Below are 6,000 nucleotides of genomic sequence, written 5' to 3'. Positions count from 1 at the left end.
CCGACGTTCGGAACTCGATGTCGGAACACTTACCGTAGTGGCTCGTCATTCCACCCAGAGCCGGCCGCCGACGTTCGGAACTCGATGTCGGAACACTTACCGTAGTGGCTCGTCATTCCACCCAGAGCCGGCCGCCGACGTTCGGAACTCGATGTCGGAACACTTACCGTAGTGGCTCGTCATTCCACCCAGAGCCGGCCGCCGACGTTCGGAACTCGATGTCGGAACACTTACCGTAGTGGCTCGTCATTCCACCCAGAGCCGGCCGCCGACGTTCGGAACTCGATGTCGGAACACTTACCGTAGTGGCTCGTCATTCCACCCAGAGCCGGCCGCCGACGTTCGGAACTCGATGTCGGAACACTTACCGTAGTGGCTCGTCATTCCACCCAGAGTCGGCCGCCGACGTTCGGAACTCGATGTCGGAACACTTACCGTAGTGGCTCGTCATTCCACCCAGAGTCGGCCGCCGACGTTCGGAACTCGATGTCGGAACACTTACCGTAGTGGCTCGTCATTCCACCCAGAGCCGGCCGCCGACGTTCGGAACTCGATGTCGGAACACTTACCGTAGTGGCTCGTCATTCCACCCAGAGTCGGCCGCCGACGTTCGGAACTCGATGTCGGAACACTTACCGTAGTGGCTCGTCATTCCACCCAGAGCCGGCCGCCGACGTTCGGAACTCGATGTCGGAACACTTACCGTAGTGGCTCGTCATTCCACCCAGAGCCGGCCGCCGACGTTCGGAACTCGATGTCGGAACACTTACCGTAGTGGCTCGTCATTCCACCCAGAGTCGGCCGCCGATGTTCGGAACTCGATGTCGGAACACTTACCGTAGTGGCTCGTCATTCCACCCAGAGTCGGCCGCCGACGTTCGGAACTCGGTGGAGTATTTTGCCACACTTCGCGAACCCTGACAGAGAGTTAGCAAGCGCTGAGCAGCGTCCTTACGGCGAATGGGCTGTTCGAAGTCCTTCCTCATTTCGGAGCGAAGGAGGGAGAGGACGAACAGACCTCTGGTCGGTTATCCCAAATCGCAGAGGCCCATGCGAAGGCATCCCCTCGAAACAGCCCCATGATGTATGCAGTTTCTGATCTGTCCGAGGTGTATGTACGTACCTGTTGTTGAAAGAGCGGTACGTATCTCGCGGGGATTGTGTTGCCGATCCAAGGGGCATAGCCATCCCAGGCTGTGGGGTTTAGTCAGACGGGGTTCTTGGAAGGGACGGAAGCGGATACCCGGTCAACCTGCTCACCGAACTTCCTCACGTTCGTGGAGAGGGCACAAAGATTTTCCGTGACTCTCTGAGCAGTTGGTCGTGTGCGCCCGGTAGGTGGCCCTGGCTGGTGAGGGCCTGTTGCACGGGGTCCGTGTCGGCTGGATTCATTCGTGGCCAGTTCGTTCTGTTGCAAGGAGGAAGCTGAGGATGAAACCAGGTGCAGGACAGAGGCGCGGAGGCAGAGTTGTGCGGCATTAGCACTGTCGCGAACGGGGAACCGGTATCCAGGAGAGTCTTTACACGGAGACGAGGTTTATGTAGAGTATCCAGGAAATGATGCGGAGCTCAGAATTGGCAGTCCTGAGGAATCAGGAAACGAGGTTCACTCACACGAGAGTCGAACAACGAACTGGCAAAGCCTGGCCCTGACGCCCGAGTTTTAGCCTGAGTTCGCTGAAGAGAACCAGGTGTGTTGTAATTAGTGGAACAGGGAATGATTGGCAATCAGACGAGGGGATCAAGGCCCAATAAAGGATGCAATAGCAAGATGGAGAATTGCCAGAAGGGACCGTGATACCTCTGCATCTCTGCATTTGCAATTTTCTCCCCATCTAAACAATAGTCTGCCCGTTTATTTCTTCCACCAAATTGCATGACCATGCATTTTCCAACATTGTATTTCATTTGCTATTTTAGGTCCATTCCGCTAAACTATCTAAGTCTCTCTGTGGGCTCTCAGCTTCCTCACCACTGGCCGCTGTTCCATCTATCTTGGTATCATCGGCAAATTTAGCCACGAATGCCTTAATACCTGCAGTCCTGTAATTTCCACAAAGAATTGCAGTAGGTTTGTCATTCAGGATTTTCCTTTCAGGTTCGTTTTGGCCTATCTTGTCATGTGCCTCCAGGTCATCTCCATTGACCAAACGGGCTTTATTAAAGGCCGTTATTCTTTCTCTAATGTTCGGAGATTGATGGAAATTATTTATTCACCATTATCTAAGCAACCTCCTTGTGTTATCACTCTTTGTGCGGAAAAGGCATTCGATAGAATTGAATGGCCATACTTGTTCAAAGTATTATAAATTTGGTTTTGGTATTAATTTTAATAGATGGATTCAATAATCTATAAGAACCATATTGCCACAGTCATTACTAACAATTACAGGTCTTCTTTGTCGTGGTACTAGACAGGTATGTCCATTAAGGCCTTTATTATGTAATCTTGTTTTGGAGCCTTTAGCTATAACATTATGGGAGACCAAAAACATTTATGTTATTTCTATAAGTGGGACCATACGTAAGATTTCATCTCATGCAGACGAGCTTTTGTTTTATATTTCGAATCATGCTGACTCAATTCCTAATCTTTTGGAAACACTTAAAGATTTTGGATTTTTTTCCGGACATAAACTTAATTTGAAAAAACGCAAATTGTGTCGATTAAATGCACCTGTTAGTACATATAATGATATTTCTTTTAGAATTGTTAATACAGTTAGAGATTTCGGTATTATAATTATTAAAAAATTATTATTTATAAAGCTAATATAGTTCCTTTAGTAGACTCCATGAAATTACTATTTTCTAGATGGAATCCACTTACTCTTTCTTTAATAGGTCGTATCCATGCTGTCAAAAAGATGATTTTACCTAGAGTTCTATATAGTTTCCTAAATATACCTATCATTTTAACTATTTTTTTAAAATCAAATTGACTCTCTTATTTCTTCCTTTATTTGGAACAATAAGAGACCAAGAATTAACAAGCACCATTTACGAAACCCCCAAAAAGATTGTGGATTTACACCTCCTAATTTAAGACTGTGTTATTGGGCTGCAAATATTAGACAATTATGCTTTTTTGTTATATAGGCTCATGTTATATTTGGGTTGACTTGGAATTAAAAGCTGTTAAATAATTTCATTTAACTTCAAAATTAGGAGCTTCATTACCTTTACAGCTCTGTAAAATTCCATATTTAAATTTTTACCCGGTTATTAAACAATCTTTAAGGATTTCGATTCAGTTTCGTAATTTTTTAAAATTGTAAACAATTTAAGCTGTCTTGCTTTTTATAAATTTTCAAATTGTCCAATTGCGTCTCAGATCGGAGTTCTGAGAGGCGGAACTGCGCAGGCGCGTGAGGAGGCCTGGGAAGGAGGAAAGATATAAAAAGAACGCCGTCTTAAGAAGCTTGCAGCTTCGTTTGCGGGCAGCGGAGTGAGCCGGGAGCAGAGTGCAGGGGTTGGGCTCAGGGGGCTTAGGCAGAAGAGGGCACAGTAGGCTTATCTTTCAGTTCTTGTTATTTTTCAGTTTTTCGGGAAGTATGAGTGTGAGGGCAGCTTGTTGTTCTCGGTGTCGGATGTGGGAGGTCCTGGAGTCTCCGAGCCTCCCGGACATCCACATCTGTGCCAGGTGCACCGAACTGCAGCTCCTGAGGGACAGAGTTAGGGAACTAGAGCTGCAGCTCGATGACCTTCGCCTGGTCAGGGAGAGTGAGGAGGTGATTGAGCGGAGTTACAGGCAGCTGGTCACTCCGGGGCCACGGGAGGCAGGTAGGTGGGTCACGGTCAGGAAGGGGAAGAGGCAGGTACTAGAGAGTACTCCGGTGGCTGTACCCCTTGACAATAAGTACTCATGTTTGAGTACTTTTGGGGGGGACAGCCTTCCTGGTGGAAGTGACAGTGGCCGGGCCTCCGGCACAAAGGACGGCCCTGTAGCTCAGAAGGGTAGGGATAGAAGAAAGAGGACCATAGGAATAAGGGGCTCGATAGTCAGGGGTTCAGACTGGCGATTTTGTGGAGGTGATCGGGAGTCACGGATGGTAATTTGCCTCCCTGGTGCCAGGGTTCGGGACGTTTCTGACCGCGTCCAAGAAATCCTGAAGTGGGAGGGTGAGGATCTAGAGGTCGTGGTACATGTAGGTACCAATGACATAGGTAGGAAAGGGGAAGAGGTCCTGAAATGAGAGTATAGGGAGTTAGGAAGGTAGTTAAGAAGAAGGACAGCAAAGGTAGTAATCTCGGGATTACTGCCTGTTCCACGCGACAGTGAGAGTAGGAATAGAATTAGGTGGAGGATGAATGTGTGGCTGTGGGATTGGAGCAGAGGGCAGGGATTCAAGTTTCTGGATCACTGGGACCTCTTCTGGGGCAGGCGTGACCTGTTCAAGAAGGACGGGTTACACTTGAATCCTGGGGGGAACCAATATCCTAGCGGGGAGGTTTGCTAGGGCTACAGGGCAGACTTTAAACTAGTAAGATGGGGGGGGGGGCGGGAATCAATTTGAGGAAACCAAGGGAGAGGAGGTTAGTTCACCAGTAGAGCAAGTAAATAGACAGTGTGTGAGGGAGGAAAGGCAGGTGATGGAGAAGGGATGCGCTCAGCCCGAAGATTTAGGAGAGAAGAAAGAAAAGGATAATAAATTTGAATGCATTGTTAGGGATTAAAAGAGAGGAGGGGGTGGAGAGTATCTTAAATGTATCTATTTTAATGCTAGGAGCATTGTAAGAAAGGTGGATGAGCTTAAAGCGTGAATTGATACCTGGAATTATGATGTTGTAGCTATTAGTGCAACATTGTTCCAGGAAGGGTGTGATTGGCAATTAAATATTCCTGGATTTAGTTGCTTCCGGTGTGATAGAGTAGGAGGGGCCAGAGGAGGAGGTGTTGCATTGCTTGTCCGAGAAAATCTTGTGGCGGTGCTTTGGAAGGATAGATTAGAGAGCTCCTCGGAGGCTATTTGGGTGGAATTGAGGAATGGAAAAGGTGCAGTAACACTGATAGGAGTGTATTATAGGCCACCTAATGGGGAGCGTGAGTTGGAAGAGCAAATGTGTAAGGAGATAGCAGATATTTGTAGTAAACACAAGGTGGTGATTTTGAGATATTTTAATTTTCCACACGGAGACTGGGAAGCTCATTCTATAAAAGGGCTGGATGGTTTAGAGTTTGTGAAATGTGTGCAGGATAGTTTTTTGCAGCAATACATAGAAGTACCGACTAGAGATGGGGCAGTGTTGGATCTCCTGTTAGGGAATGCGATAGATCAGCTGACAGATGTATATTTTGGGGAGCACTTCGGTTGCAGTGATCACAATAGCATTAGCTTCAATATAATTATGGAGAAGGACAGGACAGCACCTAGAGTTGAGATTTTTGATTGTAGAAAGGCTAACTTTGAGGAGATGTGAAGGGATTTAGAGAGAGTGGATTGGGTCAAGTTGTTTTATGGGAAGGATGTAATAGAGAAATGGAGGTAATTTAAGGGTGAAATTATGAGGGTATAGAATCTTTATGTTCCTGTTAGATTGAAAGGAGAGGTTAAAAGTTTGACAGCACCATGGTTTTCAAGGGATATTAGAGATTTGGTTCGGAAAAAGAGAGATGTCTACAATAGATATAGGCAGCCTGGAGTAAAAGAATGCTCGAGGAATATAAAGAATATAAAAGGAATCTTAAGAAAGAGATTAGAAAAGCTAAAAGAACATACGAGGTTGGTTTGGCAAATAAGGTGAAAGTAAATCCGAAAGGTTTCTCCAGTTATATTAAAAGCAAGTGGATAGTGACGGATAAAATTGGCCCCTTAGAGAATCAGAGTGGTCAGCTATGTGTGGATCCGAGGGAGATGGGAGAGATTTTGAACGATTTCTTCTCTTCGGTATTCACTAAGGAGAAGGATATTGAATTGTGTAAGGTGTGGGAAACAAGTAAGGAAGTTATGGAACCTATGACAATTAAAGAAGTACTAGAAGTACTGGCGCTTTTAAGAA

Source organism: Hypanus sabinus, assembly GCF_030144855.1.
Source record: "Hypanus sabinus isolate sHypSab1 chromosome X2 unlocalized genomic scaffold, sHypSab1.hap1 SUPER_X2_unloc_10, whole genome shotgun sequence".
In the NCBI taxonomy this organism is placed as follows: Eukaryota; Metazoa; Chordata; class Chondrichthyes; order Myliobatiformes; family Dasyatidae; genus Hypanus; species Hypanus sabinus.
This window is presented reverse-complemented; position numbering follows the sequence as displayed.